Here is a 21,507-nt window from a genome sequence, read left to right as displayed (position 1 = left end):
GGACTAGATTGGGTTGGGATATCTGGTCGGCATGGACAGGTTGGAACGAAGGGTCTGTTTCCATGCTGTACATCTCTATGACATTGGTTAAGCTAATTTGGGAGTATTGCATGCAATTCTGGTCTCCCTGCTATAGGAAGGATGTTGTGAAACTAGAAAGGGTTCAGAAAAGATTTACAAGGATGTTGCCAGTGTTGGAGGGTTGAGCTATTGGGAGAGGCTGAATTGGCAGGGGCTGTTTTCCCTGGAGCATCAGAGGCTGAGGGGAGACCTTAAAGAGATTTATAAAATTATGAGTGGCATGGAGAGGGCAGGAAGGCAAAATCTTTTTCCCAGGGTGAGAGAGTTCTAAACTAGGGGGTATAGGTTTAAGGTGAGAGGGGAAACATATAAAAGGGACCTAAGGGTCAATATTTTTACACAGAGGTTGGTGAGTGCATGGAATGAGCTGCCAGAGGAAGTGGTGGAGACTTGTACAATTACAGTATTCAAAAGGCATCTGGGTGGGTATATGAATAGGGATATGGGCTAAATGCTGGCAAATGGGACTAGATTTATGTAGGATATCTGGTCAGCATGGACAAGTTGGACAGAAGTGTCTCTTTCTGTACTGCGTATCTGTATGACTCTATGAGTATGGATAATAAAAAGTAACACAATTCTCTTGCCATTAAAACGTGGTCTCTTTGCCTGTCATTGCTTGAAGCTCTATTGTTTGTATATGTTTTTCTTCTGAAGAGAAAGGTCTTAAATAACTTAAAGACAGCTTTTCAATTGCCATGTAGTGTGGGTAAAAAAAAATTTGAAAACATATTGTACTTGGATTTCCAGAAGGCATTTGATAAGGTGCCATATCAAAGCTGATTGCAATAAATTAAAGCTCTTGGGTATCAGGGATAACATATTAGCATGGATAGGAGGTTGCCTGATGGCAGAAAACAAAGAGTATGCAGGATTGGGTCTGTGTCAGGATGTGACGAATGGAGCTGCAGGGCATCTGTGCTGAGACTTCAATATTTTCAATTTACATCAGTGACTTAGATGAGGGCAGTGAAAGCAGGATGCTAAATTCACAGATGACACAAAGATAAGTCAGATATTTTGTTGTGAAAAAGGTATGGAAAGGTTGAGTAAATGGATAAAAATCTAGAAGTTGGAATATCATGTGGTCAAATGTGAAGTTCTTCACTTTAGCAGGAAGAATATTACTTTAACAGAGAATATATGTCATAAAAAGTTAGTATGAAGGTACAACATGGAATCGAAAAGGCTAATGGGATGCTTTCCTTTATTATGAGAGGAATTGAACATAATGGTAAAAATGTTATGTTTCAGTACCATAGGTCACAAGTGAGATGATATCTTGAATACTGTATGCAGTTTTATGAACATGAAATAAAAGCAGAAGTAGACCATTCGGTCTATCCAAGCTCCTCTCTCATTCTATAAGATCATGGCTGACTTGTTTGTGTTTCAAATTCTATCACAGGTGGACCTTAATTCCTTGTGTAACAAGAATCTATCTACATCTACCTTAAAACTATTTAATTATCCTATTTCCATCACTTTCTGAGGTGGAGTTCAAAGATTGCACAAATCTCTGAAAAAAAAGAAAATTCTCCTCATTTCTGTCTTCAAAGGCAGTCCTTAGTTTTAAAATGGAATCCCCCTACTTCTAGACTCACCCACAAGAAGAACCCCTCACTCTTCCAAACTCCAGTAAAAATAAGCCCAAGTTGTCCAAGCTTTCCTCTTAAGACAACCCACTCATTCCAGGTATCTATCTAGTAAACTTCCTCTGAACCAAAGACAGTGGAAGTAGGGTCATTGAATACTTTTAAGGTGGAGGTAGAAAGATTCTTGTTCGGCAAGGAAATCAAAGGTAGATTGGAATTCGCGATGCAAACAGATCTACCATGCTCTTATTGGATAAAGGAGTAGGTTCAAAGTTCCGAATGACCTACTTCTAGAGTCATAGAAACAGCACGGAAACAGACCCTTCGGTCCAACTCATCCACGATGACCAGATATCCCACATTTATCTAGTCCCATTTGCCAGCATTTAGCCCATATCCTTCTAAACCTTTCCTATTCAAATACCCATCCAGATACCTTTTAAATATTGTAGTTGTACCAGCCTCCATCACCTCCTCTGGCAGTTCATTCCTTACACACAGCACCCTCTTTATGAAAAGGTTGCCCCTTTGGTTCCATTTAAATCTTGCCCCTCTCATCTTAAACCTATGCCTGTTTTGGACACCTCTACCCTGGGGAAAAAGCCCTTGACTATTTTTGCTCTCAATGCCCCTCATGATTTTATAAACCTCTATAAGGTCACCCCTCAGCCTCCAATGCTCCAGGGAAAATAGCCCCAGCCTATTCAGCCTCTCCCTGTAGCCAAAAGCCCTCCAACCCTGGCAACATACTTGTAAATCTTTTCTGAACCCTTTTAAGTTAGAATTTTTAGATTTAGATTTTAGATTATATTGTCATGTGTACTCCAGCACAGGAGGACAGTGAAAAATGTATAATGTCATTGCACTTGACACCATCTTAGGTACTAAGGCGCCTAGTTTCAAAAACTTAGGTGCAAAATAGTAAGAGAAACGAGAGTTAAGATGTTCAGCATTACTTCATAGAATAGTAGAAAAATAAATGAAAGGTAATAGTTTACATTAAAGTCTTTCATAGTTTAAACTAGGAAAATAAAGGGATAAGTTAAAAGTTCAAGAGTCTTTGATGAGTCCTTCACTTATCTCACAGCCTGGGGAGGCCTCAGCTGCTGCAGGTATCATCGCCGCTGCTGAAACTGCTGCCTCTCTGATCTTCCCAGGTGCCCAAAACATGCCCAGGTAAGATCCATTCACATGCTAAGCTGAGACACTGCCGTGAGCCACCGAGAGACCAGCTGACATATCAAGAGCAGGCCAGGACCCACCATAGAGCCGCCAGAGACCAGGCCACAAGGCACTGAGAGACCAAGCCAGGACCCACCACAGAGTCACTGAGAGACCAGGCAGGATCTGCCATGAGGAACCGAGAGACTGGGCTGGGAGCCACTGAGAGACCAGGCTGGGACCCACCATGAGGAACTGAGAGACCAGACCAGGACCCACCATGGAGTCGCTGAGTGACCAGGCCAGGGCCTACCACGGAGTCACCAGGTGACCAGGCCAGGACCTGCCACAGAGTTGCCAAATGACTAGGCCAGGACCCACCACGGAGTCACCAAGTGACCAGGTCAGGACCCACCATGGAGTTGCCAAATGACAAGGCCAGAACCCTGCACGTAATCATGGAGTGACTAGGCCAGGACCCTCCACAGAGTCACCAAGAGACCAGCCTCGGACCAACCATGGAGTCGCTCAGAGATCAGGCTGGACCTGCCATGAGAAACCCAGAGACCAGGCTGAGAGTCACCACAGGGGATGTGAATTCCTAGAGGGGGAAAACACCAAAAAGGAGGAGAAAAAAGGGAAAAAAAGAGAAGGAAATGGGATAACAGAAGGAGCAGAGGAGCTCGAGTTGGAGTGCCCTACATAAGAACCAGGAGCAGGAGTAGGCCATCTGGCCCTTCAAACCTGCAACACCATTCAATAAGGTTGTGTCTGATCTTTTCATGACCTCAGCTCCACTTACCCGCCCTCCCACCATAACTCTTAATTTCCTTACTGTTCAAAAAATTATCTATCTTTGCTTTAAAAACATTCAATGAGGAAGCCTCAACTACTTCACTGGGCATGGAATTCCACAGATTCACAATCCTCCGAATGAAGGAGTTGCTTCTCAATTCAGTCCTAAATCTGCTCTCCCTAAATTTGAGGCTATGCCATCTTGTCCTAGCTTCACCCACCACTGGAAACATCCTCTCTACTCCTATCTTATACATTCCCTTCATAATGTTTCTATAAGATCTTCCCAATTCTTCTAAATTCTTGACCGTCGTCTTGACTAAAGTTTCACAACATTTTTCTTCTAGCAGGGAGACCAGACTTGAGTGCAGTATTCCAAAAATAGCCTAACCAGTGTTCTACTCTTATTTAATTTGTTCCTCTGTTCATATATACAGCCAGGTCAAGTGTATCTGTTGTGTTTTTCTAAGGATGAGCATTTCAAACCACCTTAGAGCACAATTCAGCACAAATAAGTGCAACATTTTAGAGGCAACAAATCTTTTTAATATTTTGTTGAATGCCCTAAGTGTTGAATATTGAAGCTGAATTCCAATATTGTTGTTATTTAGCTGCCCATTACATCCATTTGGAGTCAGTACATGCCTCAAGCATTTAATTAATGGAGAAAGAAGCAATTAGACCTTTGTTAAGGTGGAAATCAAAACTCTAATTGCTAAATTGAATTTATCTGAAATTGTATTTCATGCTTTGCTATTCCGGAAGTTTCTAAATAAAAACAGAAATGTAGAACAACTAAAAGTTACATTTTTAAAAAGATGTGATTAATTTGTGAGAAATGATTCATCGAGGAATGTTTAATGTATTCCTAACATTTTCACTTTGAAAATTAGAAATATCTATCTACTATAAATATATAGAGATGAGTAGTTTTGTGTGGAGACAGTTTACAGACACATACAGATGTGACTGAATGATAAGAATTCATAAATATCCCAATGAAGGCCTTGGCAAATGCAGCTCACTATGAAATCCCATTAAGTTAATATTACTTCTGGCACCAATACTCTGTTTACTGCAAAAGCACATCATGCATTGCAGTGTGTAGTGAGAGGATGTACCAAATTAGCTGTATGAGTAATGCATTTTTCAGAGCCTTGCTTTGATCTGACTGTTTTCTAGAGTGCAGTTGAATCAGCCTAACCGATTCAGTTCAACATACCATATACTGTCTTTCTTTAAATGAAATATTTCACCTTAATATTTAACTCCAAATCCCACAGATTTGTTTTATTTCCTCTCCCCTTTTGATTAAAGTCTTTCAGGGTTAACTATGTTCCAGAGAATGGACTCTGTTCTAAACTTGGTGGTTGTTCCTCTGACGTTCCCTCAGTTTGATCCTCAGTGGTGTGGGTGATCGGGTTGTTACTTATAGAACTGCACACTGCTGCTTTAATACATGCCTCCAACGCCTCCTTTGCTGAATTAAGTGCATAAATGCAATCGAATTGTACCAAGGTCATATTACAGACAACCTGTTTTACAGATTGTAGTTACTATGTGTAAATCCAATCTTATAGGCCCTAAACTTGTTCTTACTTAGTACAGTCTGAAAGCATGGACATAGTTTAAGAATAAGAGGTTCTCCTTTAAGATTGAGTTGAGGATTTTTCTTTCTCTTGAAAGGTCAAGAATTCTTCTTCCTAGAGGTTGCGGAGACTGAATTTTAAAGTTTATTCAATGCTGTTTTAGATACATTTTTGGTACATAACTGAGTAGATGTGGAGCAGATGTGGAGCAGACAGGAAAGTAGAGCAAAGATCACAACCAAATCAGACACAATCCTATTGAATGTTGGGGAAGGCTTGAAGAGCCAATCTGGTCTCTTCCTGCTCTAAGCCCTAACTTCCTGAACAATATAAATCAGTTTCCTTGTGTTAACCTAAAGAACTTTGTTGCAATATTTTTGTTTTCAGGATTTATAATGGCTAGTAATTTGGTACTGCCATTTATAATTTGCCCAGGCTCATGTAAGGGCCCTATACTAAACTCCATGAGCCATAGTCAATGGTGGTGATGGAAGAAGACCTAGAATTTCAACAGACAAACAAAGGATCCTTTGGGAAGGGGACTTGTGTTTCTTTTAAGTACACATGGGAAAAACAATAGGAAACCACCTCACACGATTTTCCTCAGTCACATTGCCTTTTGAATTTGAAAATGGAAAACTCCTGCCAGCAACTGAAGGGGAACCTTAAACTGCAAGGGCTGGAATTTTGGGCAGAGCACCTGCCTTTGGATAGATCTCTGCCACAGTAGTGCAAGCACTTTAGAATATGAGCTATTTTAAGCCTGGATAATAGGTCATTATCACAAACTCAAGGAAAGAATGGTTATTTGTGAATTTCACAAGAATTCATGAAATGTGTAACAAGGTTAGTTTGGTGTCACAAGCAATTTGTTTTCAATTTTGTCAACCTAATCTTCAGTATCTCTAGAAATTGAGATAGCCAATGGATGGAAAGGAAAACGATTTATTTTGGAAACATATAGAAGCAAAGTTGACTGCAGTTGATAAGCCCTTGATAAGACTTGATAAGTTACAAAATATGATTCATTTGCCCAATGGTGAGCTCTTGTATGTTAATATCACTTAATGAAGAGTCTTCAATCTGTCCCCTGTATCTACCCACTTTATGATAGATTCTTTCAATGAGCATTTTCTGGGCAATTCTTTTCAAATTTGACATGTTAAAGAGAAAGCACATTGTTAACTTGTATGACTTCTACTTCAGTTGTGGAGAAGCTTCCTCTGTCTGGATGAACATTTTAGTGTTAGAGACAAAGGGGATGAAATTGAACTTCAGGACCAGCTCAATGTGGGCAAGAGCAGATTAGCAACCAGTTTTATATCCTGCCCACAATCAATCCCATCCTCAAAGGTCAGCCAGATGTTACAAGTGGGTTGTTTTAAACACCATACTAGGAAAAAATGACTAATTGTTTGGAACTGCTCATCCATTGGGAAATAAGTTAATACAATTTGTGTGGGAGCTGTTATTTCAAAGCTACACATGTTATATCAGGAATACTGGCCGACAGGCATTCTCTTTGCTGTTTGTGATTGACAGCTGTGTTTGATCTTCCTTTGTTTCATTGAACCTTCAAAGAGCAGAGAGTTACAGGCTTTTTTTGTGTTACATTTCTTCAGGCAGTCAGTTCAGCTCCCAAAAACACTCCAGAAGTATATGTGTAAGTCACTGGTTTGAGAAGTGTTTTAAAGCCTTCAGATGCTTAAAAATTGAAATAAATTGACAGAGCAGTTCAGAAATTAAAATTACTTTACTTGCTATGATTTCCCTTGTTTGCATTTCATTCTACTTCTTAATAAACTTAACTCACAGTGTGTAATCTGAGATATACAGTCAGAGTACTATCTGAATTTTCATTCCAAAAGACCAGGAGCTAACAAGGGATGTATTGAGAGTAAATATCTATATGCTTTCTCGGCACACATTCTAACTTGACTTATGAATAATATTTCACCTGTTTAGAAGTATGAGATTGCATGTTTAAATGGTTCTTTGCAATGATCATGGAAAATAAAGGATCTGGAGAACACCCTGAACATAGCAGTCATGTTAGATGTTCTACAATTAATAATAGAGTAAAATTACATGGTACATTTGGTCACATAGGACAGAATTAGCTACCTGCAATGTTGACTTTCTTGGGTGCTGATGTCAGTTTTTAATACAGAGAAACGTCAATCTGACCTGTTATGTAATGAGGTATGTGAGGTTTGCATAAAGATTTACAGATTGGGTGCCAGCTGTCGTAGTTATGGATATGTTCACTGAGCTGGAAAGTTGATTTTCAGACGTTCTGTCCCCTGTCTAGGTGATATCTTCAGTGCTTTGGAGCTTCCTGTGATATGCTGGTGTACTGTGTCTTCCGGAATTTATTTGGTTTTGTTCCTGCTGTTTCCGGTTGCTGGTTCCGGTTGTTCATTGTAGTGGCCGGTATATTGGGTCTATGTGCTTGTTGTTGGATTCCATGGATGAGTGCCATGCTTCTAGAAATTCTCTGGCTGTCCTATGTTTAGCTTGTTGAATGACCGTTGTGTTGTCCTAGTCAAATTTGTGGTTCTTGTCATCTGTGTGTGTGTCTACTCTCTGGCTGTCCTATGTTTAGCTTGTTGAATGACCGTTGTGTTGTCCTAGTCAAATTTGTGGTTCTTGTCATCTGTGTGTGTGTCTACTAGGGATAGCTGGTTGTGGCATTTAGTGGCTAGTTTATGTTTGTGGATGCAGATCGCAAGTTATATGCAATTTGAATTGTATTTGCACAAATAGTTGTTTGTTAAGTACAGGACCTGAATATTGCTTGAAAAAAAGATTTCATTTTGTTAAAACCTTTAATCTTGCACTCATCAGAACAATTCTCAAGTAATGCCAATGTAAATAGCTCCAATATGCATACACTATATGAGAAGACTGTGCTAATTGATGGACAAATGGATTCTGCTTGGTTGAGGCAACGCCCTAAAAGATGACTGACAGTTAACTATTAAATTTTGTTGACATTTAAAGTAGGAAATTTGATTCTGATTGGTTACAGCATTACCCTGAGGAATAAACTTGAGAATGGCTGTCACGTATTTTGTTCAGGTAGAACAATAAGCATACTCTTCTCATCCAGTCTAATCTTATTGCTCCCCTTTACATTGGCATCAGTGTGAATTGTCCTGATAAAGAGAAAAGCTTCAACAAAATGTGTACATGCCCAGTGCATCTTATTTGTTTGTTCCAAAAAAGTTCCGAATATACTCAATAATCATGATATCATCAGAATCAAATCTATGTATGTATAGTCAATTACAACTCAAATTGTCTTACATTTGTGACCTTGCCTGTATTAGAGGAAATAATCTTTTCATATAAAAAATAGCATAAATACAGGAGAATCACTAACTGGTTATAACATAGAGTTCACAAATTATATCCTCTTCATATACAATTAAACATGGTTATATGTGATGCAACATTAATCCCAAATAGGAATGTTAACACCTGGCCACACATAATTAAAATATGTTAACTGATTTTAATGGGCTGGGTATTGTGAGCAGCTTGTGGTTGGATTTGTATTAAGACCATTTGCTTTACCAAGCTCTTATGATGAGATATTGAAAAGGAAAACCTGCCCAGCATATCTTAATATGCAGCAAAGTAATATTGTTGGTGGAACAAGGCAAGGCTTGTGTGAAATGGATGTCTCTTGAATACCATGTTTGTTTACATGTAAGAGTTACATTTTAGTTAAATGCTGAAATAATACTTTCTACAATAATGAATTCAACTAAGCCAGAAAGGCCATAGATATGATTTCTGTCTTGTGTTGCTTTAGTTACTCATAGTCGCACTGGTAATATGTATGCTATTTTGGCCTTAAAGTCCCAATGTTAGTAAACTCCAGTTAACTGGAATTCTGACTACTTACAACAACATGGTGGTTCAGTGGTTAGTACTGCTGCCTCACAGTACCAGGGACCCAGGTTCGATTCCAACCTAGGACAACTGTCTGTGTGGAGTTTGTACATTCTCCCTGTGTCTGTGTGGGTTTCCTCTGGGTGCTTCCGTTTCCTCCCACAGTCCAAAGATGTGCAGGTCAGGTAAATTGCCCATACATGCATTAGGTAGAGGGAAATCGGTCTGGATGGGTTACTCTTCGAAGGGTCAGTGTGGACTTGTTGGGCCAAAGGGCCTGTTTCCACACTGTAGCGGAAATCTAATCTAATCTCATAGAATCTAACCTTATTATTATGTCCAGTTTTATCCTATATAGGTCACCTGTAGATTTTGGGTGAGGCAGAATTGGCCTCAGAACCGAAGTAACTAATGTTTCAATGATTGGCTTTTGAGACAATGCCATCACATGCAACCTTTTTTAGTGAAAGTAGCAAATTAGAATTGATGAGAAGTGCTGTTTGGATGTATGTATTTGAACAAGACTCGGAGGTGACGATGTTGGACTGGGGTGGACACAGTTAAAAATCACACTACATCAGATTATAGACAAACAGGTTTATTTGAAAGCACTAGCTTTCAGAGCGCCGATCCTTCATCAGGTAGTTGGCCTGAGAGCTAGTGCTTCCAAATAAACCTGTTGGACTATAACCTGGTGTTGTGTGATTATTAACTTTATTTGAGCAATTTTAGATGTGAGTGAAAATATAATATTATCTGTAATGTCATGTAACAATTGATTTATTAGTGTAGGCACCATAATTTTATTCCAAACTCATGAGAGCACTATTGGTCAACACTTTCTTTCACTAGTGATTAGCCTCAACAGGAGGAATTGTTGATACAGTGATTTTGTTTTTTATTTGAGACCAGCAATTTCAGCAACAGAAGCAACATAGTATTGCTTCTTGTAAAAGTACATTCAAAGATTAGTAGAAAAGGTGAGAACATGAAATTGAGGCAAGAATTCGAGCTTCTTGAATAGTGGAGGAGGTCTACTCCTAATTCATATGTTTGTATCCCAAGTGATGTTTGCCGCTCCCATTTCCCTGCTTGAATAGGCTCCAAATACTTTGTCATAGAATCATAGAATAGCACAACCATCTGGCCCATTATTCTTGTGCCACCTCATTAAAGGAGTATCCAATTAGTCCCACTCTCCTGAATTTTCTCTGAGTCACATCCATTTGTTTCCCTTTAAGTATTTATCAAATTTCTTTTTGAAAATTTGTTATTGAATTTGTTTCCATTATCTAACCAAATAGTTCATAACAACTCTGTCCTTTTTTAAGAAAAAAGCCTGCTCAACTCTCATTTTTTGCCAATTGCCTTACATTTGCATCCTCTGGTTACCATACCTCCTGTCTCTGGAAACAATTTCTCTTTAATTACTCTATCAAAACATCTCATGCATTTTTGAACACCAATATTATTTTTTTCCTTAATCAGAGAAGTATGAATTATTGTATAATGTTAATAACTTTGACATTCAAACTGGCATCAGCATTCAGTAATATAGAGGTAAATCCATGTGACCCATTACACATCATTTTGGAACTCAGCAGTCCAGCCAACATGCTCTCTTTTTGCAAAAAATAAGAGGCATTTGGATGGGTATATGAATAAGGAGGGTTTGGAGGGATATGGACTAGGTGCTGGCAGGTGGGACTAGATTGGATTGGGATATCTGGTTAGCGTGGATGGGTTGGACCGAAGGGTCTGTTTCCATGCTGTACACCTCTATGACTCTAAAAATGAATGCAGACTTACCAGTTGAAAGAACCTTGTGCCAGTGTTATCTAAAGGTAGGACCAATCATTACAGGCTGGTTGCTAGTTGATTACCTCTGACCATTGTTTTGATCCTACTGGTACTTTTTCTAATTGTTTAAAGATCATAGAGTCCCTACAGTGTGGGGGCAGGCCATTCACCCCATCTAGTCCACACCAACACCCCAAAGAGCATCCAACCAGAACCATGCCCTACCCTATCCCTGTAACTCTGCATTTTCCATGGCTAAATTGGTAAAGTCTATAGATAGTGATGTGCTTTGTCCTGATGAACCTTCTGCTGATATCAAAGATCCAATTACATCCAGGTATGAGTGCTCTGGTAGGGTTTTGTCCTGGGTCCTGAACAGTGGCCACATGGAACAAGTCAAGTGCCAGAGGGAGAGCAAAAAGAGGGAGAAGGGCTCTCAGTAACAAGTTATATCCACTCACGGTGCTCCTGAGCAAATCTACTAACCTGAAACTCAGAGTGGAGCAAGGTGTGAGATGGCTGCATTCCAGCTAGGACATTTCCACTGAAATCTGCCAACTGCATAAGTATCTCAAAGATTTGAGCAATAGTTGAAGCTAGCAGTTTTAAGCTCCTGATATACAATAGCCACATAATTAGTGTTCACCATTAAAAAGATGTTGCCATGAATCCAGAAAGGTATTCTGCCTAACACACAAATGAATAATGTGACATTTGAATTTCAGTGCTTGTGTGATGCCAGGTATGTAGATTATACATTCCAAAGACTGACAGATTGTATCAAACAGCATACTGCTGTAACAAATTAAGTACTGACCGTATTGAACCAGCCTGCACTTGCAAAACTTATAACTGTGTGATTCTACAATAGGACAATATTTGCTGGATAATCCTCCATATATGAAGAATTACGCTGATAACATAAGATTGTTTGTGGGCTGTCAGTGCAGTGCACTTGCAAGTACAGGTTAGTACATATATTAATATATATAGCCCTGTTATTTACAGACCAGAAGCAACATATACATCTACTGTGCCTATTTCTACTCAACAAAATTGGTGATAACTATTTTCTTTTGCATTTCTCCAGGGCAAAGCCCAGACCAATCAGAGTCAAAATTCTTGGTTCACAACTTAATTTTTTTTGAAATCTATTATTCTAATCAACATGTTCAGAGATATTAGTATACATTTCTGGAAGGTTGGAACTGGGATAAGGTGGGAAAGGGGAAATGAGGAAATTAGTGAAATCCACATTGATGCCATGGTGTTCGATGGTCCTGAGGCAAAAGATGAGGCGTTCTTCCTCCAGGCATCAGGTGGTTAGGGAGTGACGAAGGAGGAGGCCCAGCACCTGCATGTCCTTGACTGAGTGGGAGAGGGAGTTGAAGTGTTTGGCCATGGGGCGGTGGGGTTTCACCAGTTTCCTCATTTCTCCTCTCCCCACCTTATCCCAGTTTTAACCTTCCAGCACAGCACCGTCCTCATGACCTGTCCTATCTGTCTATCTTCCTTCCGACCTAACCACTCCACCCTTCCCTCTGACCTATCACCATTACCCCCACCTCAATCCACCTATCACTCAGCTACCTTCCCCCCCAGCCCCATCGCCCTCCCATTTATCTCACCACTCCCATGGCTCCCAGTCTCATTCCTGATGAAGGGATTTTGCATGAAATGTCGATTTTTCTGCTCCTTGGATGCTGCCTGACTTGCTGTGCTTTGCCAGCACCACACTCTTGATTCTAATCTCCAGCATCTGCAGTCCTCACTTTTGTCTCAGCTTTAATGGGTGCATTTATCAAGGCAATGCCTCTACCAACCAGAGTTGACCTACTAACCAAACAACACATTCCTTACAACACATAACTGTAGGTTTTCCTATTTGAATTGGTATTCCTGCAAATTGTCCTGATGATTGAAGTTGAAAAGCTTTGGCAAAATATGTTTTTCCAGAAATACTCTAGCATTTTAATGGATTGAAAGTAACTAACAGCTGTGGTCATGTATATAGCATATATGGACTGTTCTTATTATATCTGATTAGGTTTGTAAGTGACATATTTTATAAAGTGTACAATTATAATCCTGATTCATCCCTGTCTATGTGGTCTCTTTTTGACAGACATCCTTTCCTCCAGAGAGAAACTGTTTGAGCTCCCCTGCTTGGTGCATTCTGTAACTATCATCACTTGCTATTGGAGGCCATGTTACAAAATCATTTGCACCTAAGAATTTAAATTCAAATAGTTTGATTGAAAACAGCTATAGTATTGGTGTGGTCGATCTGTTGTAGGAATCAGAAACCTGTACATTTAATATTTGTCCAATATGAAAACAAATGTTGAAATGGCACTTTATTACACTGAAAACTAACACCAAACCATAGCTTGACATCCAAAAATTAGAACGCAAGAACACAAAGACAGACAATGATAACTGATCAAGAAAGGACAAAGAAAACTTGATTTGGCATTGATGCCATTCAGTTGCTAATTAACTGCAGAAAAGCATACTGAAAACAAATGACAGATTTTTAAACCAATTTATTTTCAGACAGATTTATGTAGAAACAACAGCTGGAGCAACTTAAAGCAAGCTTCAATTCTTAGTATTGGAAGGTTGACTCCAAAATGGTTTGCAAACAGGATATTAAGTACCTTTTGAAATGTTTTATTTACTACTAATGGCAAAAGATTAGTGAAACTAAGAAAGAGACTACAAAAGGAAAACATGAACCTCCGGAAGACCTTTAAGGAACTTGAAAAGAATTTCATAATTAAATGCTATTAGTTTGTTAGAGATATTTGCATAGATAGTCAAAGAAAGGATAGATCTTCCCAGATTCCTTTTCAGCTATCAGTGCCCTGAATTCTGTATTTTTATTGCACTATAATTTAGTAAGTAAAAACACATTTTTTTCTTTTGGGTAATCCACGAAACCATCTATACTTGGCTGAGAGTGGCAAAAGGTCAACAGCAGGGTTGCAACCTCATGCTCATCCATAATTTAGCTGAATTGTCACAATTTTTTTCAAATGATTTTGAGATACCTTTTAATGCCTGTGAAGTGGTGCAGTAGTTTCTCATTGAAAGAACATTGTCTAATTCATCCTGTGGTTGATGTGTATTCTATTCCTCCATATTTTCCAGTTTTTACTACAACTAATGCTATAAATTGAGTTTCATCTTGTCAGAGGACCTCTAATCTCAACAGCCAAATGCGAATATCTATTCTCTGGATATATATATATATATATACTATCAAATGTCTTTATGTAGTATAAGAGTACATTGGATCATTTCCAGAATGCTCTTCACTACCTTTGGAATCGGGTAAATAATTTAATGCATGAATATTTCTCCCTAATAGCTAATTGTAATGTCTAACAGAAGAGAAATATGAGTTATATTTGCATGTTGTAGGAGTCAGTTAAAAATTGGTGAATTTCAGCCCAGGTCCCTCTGTTCATTCTTTTCATTTCCAACGTATAGGTATTTCTGACAAGATCAGCATTTATTGAGCATGCGTAATTGCCCTTGAGAAAATGCCTGTGGGCTTTCCTTAACCGCTGCAATCTGTGTGGTGAATTGTGATTCCACACTTCCAAGATAGGGATTGTCGGATTTTTATTCAGTAACAATGAAGAAACAGCAATACATATAATACTTGGAGGAGAAATTGGAGGTTGTGCTGTTCCTATATATTTTGTCTTTTCAGTTGGGACAAGAATGGGTCTGAGTGATGCTGCTGAAAATGTTTTGAGGAGCTACTGTGGCACATTTAATGGATAGTATTCAATGCAACTTGGTACATAAGTGGTCAATTGTTTTAAGCTAATCTGTTATATACCAACCAAATAAATTCCTTTGATCTTGTTGCTGTTATATTTTTGGAATTTGGAGTGATCGAACCCATTCAGGAAAATGAAAAGTATTCCATCACATATCTATCTTGTGCCTTGCAGATAGCATAGGGTCTTTGTAGAGATTGGAAATGAGCCACTTAATGCAGATGGTCTAACAACCATGGCATATCTAGTCCAGTTCAGTATCTTGGCAATAGTGATACGAATGGTGAAGAGTTTGATCAGTTTCATGTGATTGACTATCTAGATGATATGGTTAAGCCCTCTGTTGCCGGAAATGAATACTTCTTGGTACCTGTATGATGAATGTTATTTGTCACCTATCATCAAGATTCTGGATGTTGTCCAAGTCTAGTTGCATATAGGATATGAACTGCTTCATTACCTGAGGAGTTGTGAATTGAGCAGAACATTGCACAATCAACACCAAAATACCACAAGTCTGACTTTATCAAAGAAGTATGTTATTATTAAACAACTGAAAGAAATTGGTTGGGAATGTTGGGCAGTAGGAATCTCTTTCTAACAAACTCCAGCAGTGTTCTGGGGCTGAGATGATTGATCTTTAATAACCACAATCATCTTCCTTCATGTCAAATATATTTTCAGACACTTGTGAGACTTTTCCTTAATCCTCCTTGATATAAATTTTAATAGGCTCCCTTTGTTGAATTATCAATTGCAAGCTATTTTGGCCATGAGAAGCACAGAATTAAGCCATTTAGCCCATCGAGACTGCTCTACCATACAATGATGGCTGATATGTTTCTCAACCCCATTCTCCTCACCTCTCCGTAACAGTATTTCCCCCTGCTAATTAACGGGGGTGGGGGGGGGGGGGGTTCTGATGTCATAGGCAGTCACTCTAACTTGACCCTTGGATATTAAATCTTGTATCTTTGTTTGAATAAATTTTACAATACAATGGCAATGGCAGAATTAAAGCAAAGCATTGGTCATTAATGAGGAAATGTCTACTTGATAGCACTATTAATGACTTCTTCCATCAGCTGAGGATTGGAATTACAGTAATGGGGCAGTGCTTGGCCAGTTTGAAATTATTTTAATTGTTTTTTTATGTACAGGACATACCTGTGTAGTTATTCACATTGCCAGGCAGATGCCAGTACTAAAGAAAGGTGCCAATTAGTATTGCAGCACATGTCCTCGAGACTACATCCAGGATTTTGTAATGTTGTATCAATGCACTCTGCTATTCCTTGATGGTACATGCATTGTTGAGAAAATAACAATGTTAGGGACCTTAAAGAATAAATTTTATCTCCTCTAATTTCTAACTGAAGATGGTTGCAAATTCTTCATCATTGTGCAACTTGGATTCAGGCTACTTTTCCAATAAACATTGTTTCCAGGAATCAATATGTAAGAAGCAATTTTGAGACACCAATATCATTCTTCAGATATTAGTTTCTAAAACAACCTTCTCTTTTTAAATTGTATTACAAACCAATCAGAAATGGAAATTAAATCTTTCTAAGTGAATAGCTGTGCAAACAGAATTATGCTACAATGAACTGGAAAATTAACAGTTGAGAAAATAACATTGGATGATGTAAATTGATTTTGTCAAGGTATTTTGACAGATAATTATTCTAGGTGGAAGCAGCCTTTGAAATTAAGGTCAGAAATTAGGAATGGACATTGTGGCACAGTGGTTAGCACTGCTGCCTCACAGTGCCAGGGACCTGGGTTCAATTCCCGCCTCAGGCGACTGACTGTGTGGAGTTTGTACATTCTCCCCATGTCTGCGTGGGTTTCCTCCGGGTGCTCCGGTTTCCTCCCACAGTCCAAAGATGTGCAGGTCAGGTGAATTGGCCGTGCTAAATTGCCCGTAGTGTTAGGTAAGGGGTAGATGTAGGGGTATGGGTGGGTTGCGCTTCGGCGGGGTGGTGTGGACTTGTTGGGCCGAAGGGCCTGTTTCCACACTGTAAGTAATCTAATCTAATCTACACTGTAATATCAAATACTAATTGATTATACTTTTGAAGGTTTACAAGATTGCTACCATATAAACTTTCATAGAGCATCCAAGAATTTAAGATATCTGCATACATTAAAATAGTTGCTAACATAGGCTTGGGTAAAACAGAAGGAAAAAGCTGGTACTTATTAATTCATGGAAGTAGTTGTTGTTGACAGGGCCAGCATTTATTGTGCATCCCTAGTTGCCCTTGTTAAGGTGTTTGTGAACTGCCTTCTTGAACAACTGCTATTCATTTAATGTAGGTAGACACACAATACTGGAAAGGACGGAGTTTCAAGATTTTGATCCAGCGACATCGAAGGAACTGTGATATACTTCTGCATCAGGATGGTGAGTGGCTTGGAGGGGAGCTTGCAGGTGGTAGTGGTGTTCCCATGTCTCAGCTGTCCTTGTCCTTCTAGATGCGGCTGGTTGTGCACTTAGAAGATGCTGCCTGAAGAGCCTTGGTAAATTTCTGCAGTGCACCTTGCAGATTATATTTTGTACATTCAACTCAGATCTGATCTGTAGTTTGTGCAATTGTTTAGCTCTGTCAACCACTAGTTACCTATGTTGTTTCGCATGAAAATAATCCTGTTTTGTAGCTTCACAAAGTTGACAGCCCTCAATTTTAGGTATGCCTGGTGTTGTTCCAGACATGCTGTCCTGCACACTTCATTGAACCAGAGATGAACCCTAGCTTGAAAGCGATTGTAGAGTGGAAGAGATGCCGGACCATGATTTTGCAGATTATGCATACATTAATGGTTGAAATTGTGTCATTCTTTTATTAATAACTGCCAATAAACATTCCTAAAGTGTAGCAGAAACGCGGAGAAAACAAGAGAGAAAAGTGTTAGGAATCCATCAATGTTTCTTGAGCTCTGAATAGCAATTACTGCAATTTTAAGCTATAAGAGCTATGCATACTATGTATAGTATGAATGGGAATTATAATTATTTTTAATTTTCAATGTGAAATCAGATTACCATAAATAAAGAAGGCAAGAGGCTCTAAATGTAAAGCTTTCCCTGAAATTGTTGCAGACAAGCTGGAAAATTATATGGCTTTGCAAGAACTGTACATAAACTTGTGAAAGCCCAATGTAAAGGTTTGATTTAAAAGTTTTACATTTTCTAGCCTGTGTTCATCCTGTCAGCCAAAGGCATCACTGTCAGTTTGAGTACATCACTTTTATACTCAATTGTCAGAAAGATGCATTGACATTATAGCTGCACAAATGCTTCAACTGATCCTTGTCTCCATAAAACTGCTCTATGTACATTTCATTGTTACTCTGACATTACACCAGCAGGCTGAGGACCTATTATCCAATCTGCTTTTTTGGTGAGTGAATGTGATGTTCCTTCTGGACTCTGCAATGACTCCTGGGATAAAACATTGTTAATTTCACTTGCACAACCAACACAAAACACCATGGAAAAAGAAACATACTTTTGCAATGAAAACACCTTGTTAGAACTCCAACTACAATAGAAAGCAATCTTGTGCATGTCAATGTTTGGTTTCAGTTAGTTTTTATATGAATTATAGGAGCAAAATATGCTTTAAGGCAGATCTGAAGTAATCATATAAAATTTATGCAGTCGGGGTCTGGATTATTAAACAGTAATATATTTCACCTGTGTGTATCAAATCTGTACCTGTCTTTTATGCAAAATAAATTCAAGGTGTTTGTATTTTGTTCAAATGTGCTCTGAGAGGCCAGTTTCCCCAATGGCATGAAGTTCTCTCGGACTGTGCATTAAAGGCAGGGGATTAGTTATGCAGGTAGTATGCCAATGGGAATGCTCAAGGCTCTGACGTTTGGTAAAGAGGGCACTGACATTGTGGGTCAGAGACATTGAATGTACCTCAAGGTGAGAGTTCTTCTTACATTTCAGTAGAAGATCAGACAAACTGTTGCCATAATAGCCAGGCAATCATTAGGAAGGGGGGTTCATGGACTGCCATTGGAGGCAGCTTCCACTTACCTGTTGGTTTTGATGTCAGCATTGACCTGTTTCTTAGTAGTAAGATCCCAGCAGAATCCCCAATTTTCCTCAAATTGGGCACTTCTGGTCCTGATTAATTGTTCCCTATTGCTCAACTGATCCTGGCTTGACCCCAGTTCCTGACAAAATATCCAGAGCTGGCAATCTGTTGGGGAGCTTCCCAGACAATATATTTCCAGAATCGCTCCGACTGTTTCCAAACTCACCTCCACAGCACTAGAAAGATTTCACCCTCTCAGAGTGGGAAAGTCTAAAATCCTGAAATGTATCTGTTTCCCTGGTTTGGTCATTTTACAGATTCAACCGTCCCAGACACGCCCTGTATCAATTCAGATGCTTCCTTTTTATTGCCATTTATTGATAGATTTTTAGTTTGGGAATATGACAACTGGAGTTTTAGAATATTTCATTATGTTTATGAGCTCAAAACACTAATCTTGATCTTGCTGAAAGGTTAGTATTTTATTTGCTTGTCACATAAATTTTAATTTTGTTAAGGGAAATGAATATCCTCCCAATGACGATCCTCTGCTTCCCAGTGTTAGCTTTCAAACTTCAAGCTGTATCCAAAGTAATAATCTATCAACAACTGCCAATTGAAAGAGAATTTGCCAGCTCTCTAAATTTTCTATCTGAATGCCAACAACAAGAAGATGTTTTAGAGGCCTTCCTCTTGTGGTAATTCAAATTCAATTCTGATCATTGTATAAAAGAGTTTATATCCTCACTAGACTGAACCTTCAGTGTATCACATCGGATTTATCATACAAAATAGACTCTTTGCTTTATTTACCACTTTGAAGAGTGAATCATGGTAATATGGATGACTGGGATAAGTATAACTAAGGGAAAGTGAGGAAGCAGCTGCTGGAGATCAGAGTGAAGAGTGGGGTGCTAGAAAAACACAGCAGGTCAGGCAGCATCTGAGGAGTAGGAGCAGGAGAATCGATGTTTCGGCCAAGAGCCCTTCATCAGGAATGAGGGATCTCCCTTGATAACATTGAAGGCAACAACCAAACCATTATATATATTTAGTGCACCAAATTTTTCTGTTTTAAGTATAAATGAGGAAAATAAACCCAAATGAGTTTCCTATTCTTAAGGTGAATATGAAATTGATGAATGTACAAAGAAATCTAGATGGGGGGAGTTGTACTTGAACCTATTTAGCAAGAGTCTCTACAATGAAGAAATAAAAATCAAACACCATAAATTAGAAGATTCCATATGTGGAGTGGAAAATAGAAGTGTTAGTCATGTGACTGAAATTGACTTCAGAAGCTTATTACTCCAAGACTAACAGAAATTAATGAACCTGGAAACCAGGATTAGTGTGAAAATTCCTCCAGCCAGCCAAGGGTAGTTCAGTTACTTTTATTTAGAATGATTTTTCCTGTATAGAAAGTTGGCTACAACCTCATCTAGAAATCCCAAGACCTCTCAAACTCCATTCCCTCCAAGAGAGAAGATATTTCGGCCTGCACCATGTACACCTGAAGTGATTCAATCTGAACATGATTTGCTTCTTGTATTCTGTTACCAATCTAGATAACTGTTGTGTTCTTCAGCATCCATCTTTACTTGTGTGTCTCTTTGCACGAGGAAGTAAGTGTGCTTGTTATAATTTCATTCTGGGGTAATGTTTGAATAAATATGACTTTTATTCTGATTCAAATTACTGAAGCATCTGTTTCATGTATTTTACTATCAACTACAATACTGAAAAAGCTAAAAGACTCTCTTGTAACAGACTTATTTCTGCTGAAAAGAGGTGAGAAATAGGGCAAAAGTTTCTGCACCATTTTCTTTCTCCTAACCATAAAGTCTGTCAATGTACTTGTCAATTGAGGAGAAACTTCAATACTTTGAAAAACATTCAGTAATGTAAACAGCCAGTTACAAGTCCATATTTAACCATGTGAGTTAATAAGCGCAGTAAGAGATGACCATAAATAGAATAATTAGAATATATTCTTGAACGACATTTTCAATTTTCCTATGTTTGGAATAATTTATTAAAATATTATAAACTTTCCATTAATTAAAGTTCTTATTGATCTATCTAAATAGTATACCTTAAAAGGGTATTATATCAGATCAATTCTTCTACATTGCTTGAATGAGCAATGAAAAAATGCTGCTTACATCAGATATGCACTCCCATTGATCTAAACTTCAGGTACAATTGATCTGCTGATAAGCATATGATCAATACAAATCATCAATGGAATAAGTGGACTTTGCTGTTCTGAAAACAATTAGGCCAGCTGCTTTCTCATCATTTATTGCACACGCATGAATGATATTAATGGCTTAAGTGTCATCAGATTTTGAGAACATAAATCATAAGAAACCATTTGTCCTGAAAATATTTGTGATTCTTCTGAACTCTTTCACTGCTCAAAATTATGATTTCTTTTTGCAAATTTTACAAACTTGGAGAAACAAATAAAGTCGAACTATCCAATCCTATTGACATAGAACATTTGTTATTAATGGTTCACTTGATAGATGCCCTTCCAGAACTACCCAAATCTGGAACTCTTAGCTGTGATCCCTCCTCAATGCTGAGTTGCTGATATCAGCTTGCTGGAGGGCAATAGGATAACTAATAATGACTTTAGTACATATGAACTAAAGGAGAGTAATATTTTGGAGATTCCTACCTCTTACTGTTATTGAATGAAGCACTTATAAATTCTTACCAGACAGATGTT

At 38.5% G+C, this 21,507-nt stretch overlaps 1 protein-coding gene across 3 annotated transcripts in view; it reads left to right on the top strand.

Moving 5' to 3' along the window:
- fam53b (family with sequence similarity 53 member B) overlaps nt 1-21,507 on the top strand; it is a 160,694-nt gene that overhangs the window by 12,977 nt on the left and 126,210 nt on the right. For 2 of the 3 annotated variants that reach the window (XM_072557538.1, XM_072557534.1), the window contains exon 2: nt 17,038-17,125. The exons of the other annotated variant lie outside the window; for it this stretch is intronic. The gene's annotated coding sequence lies outside the window, so the exon portion shown is untranslated. The remainder of the gene's footprint in view (nt 1-17,037; nt 17,126-21,507) is intronic. 3 annotated transcript variants of the gene reach the window in all.

This window comes from Chiloscyllium punctatum, chromosome 38 (genome assembly GCF_047496795.1).
Source record: "Chiloscyllium punctatum isolate Juve2018m chromosome 38, sChiPun1.3, whole genome shotgun sequence".
NCBI classification, from domain to species: domain Eukaryota; kingdom Metazoa; phylum Chordata; class Chondrichthyes; order Orectolobiformes; family Hemiscylliidae; genus Chiloscyllium; species Chiloscyllium punctatum.
This window is presented reverse-complemented; position numbering and strand designations above follow the sequence as displayed.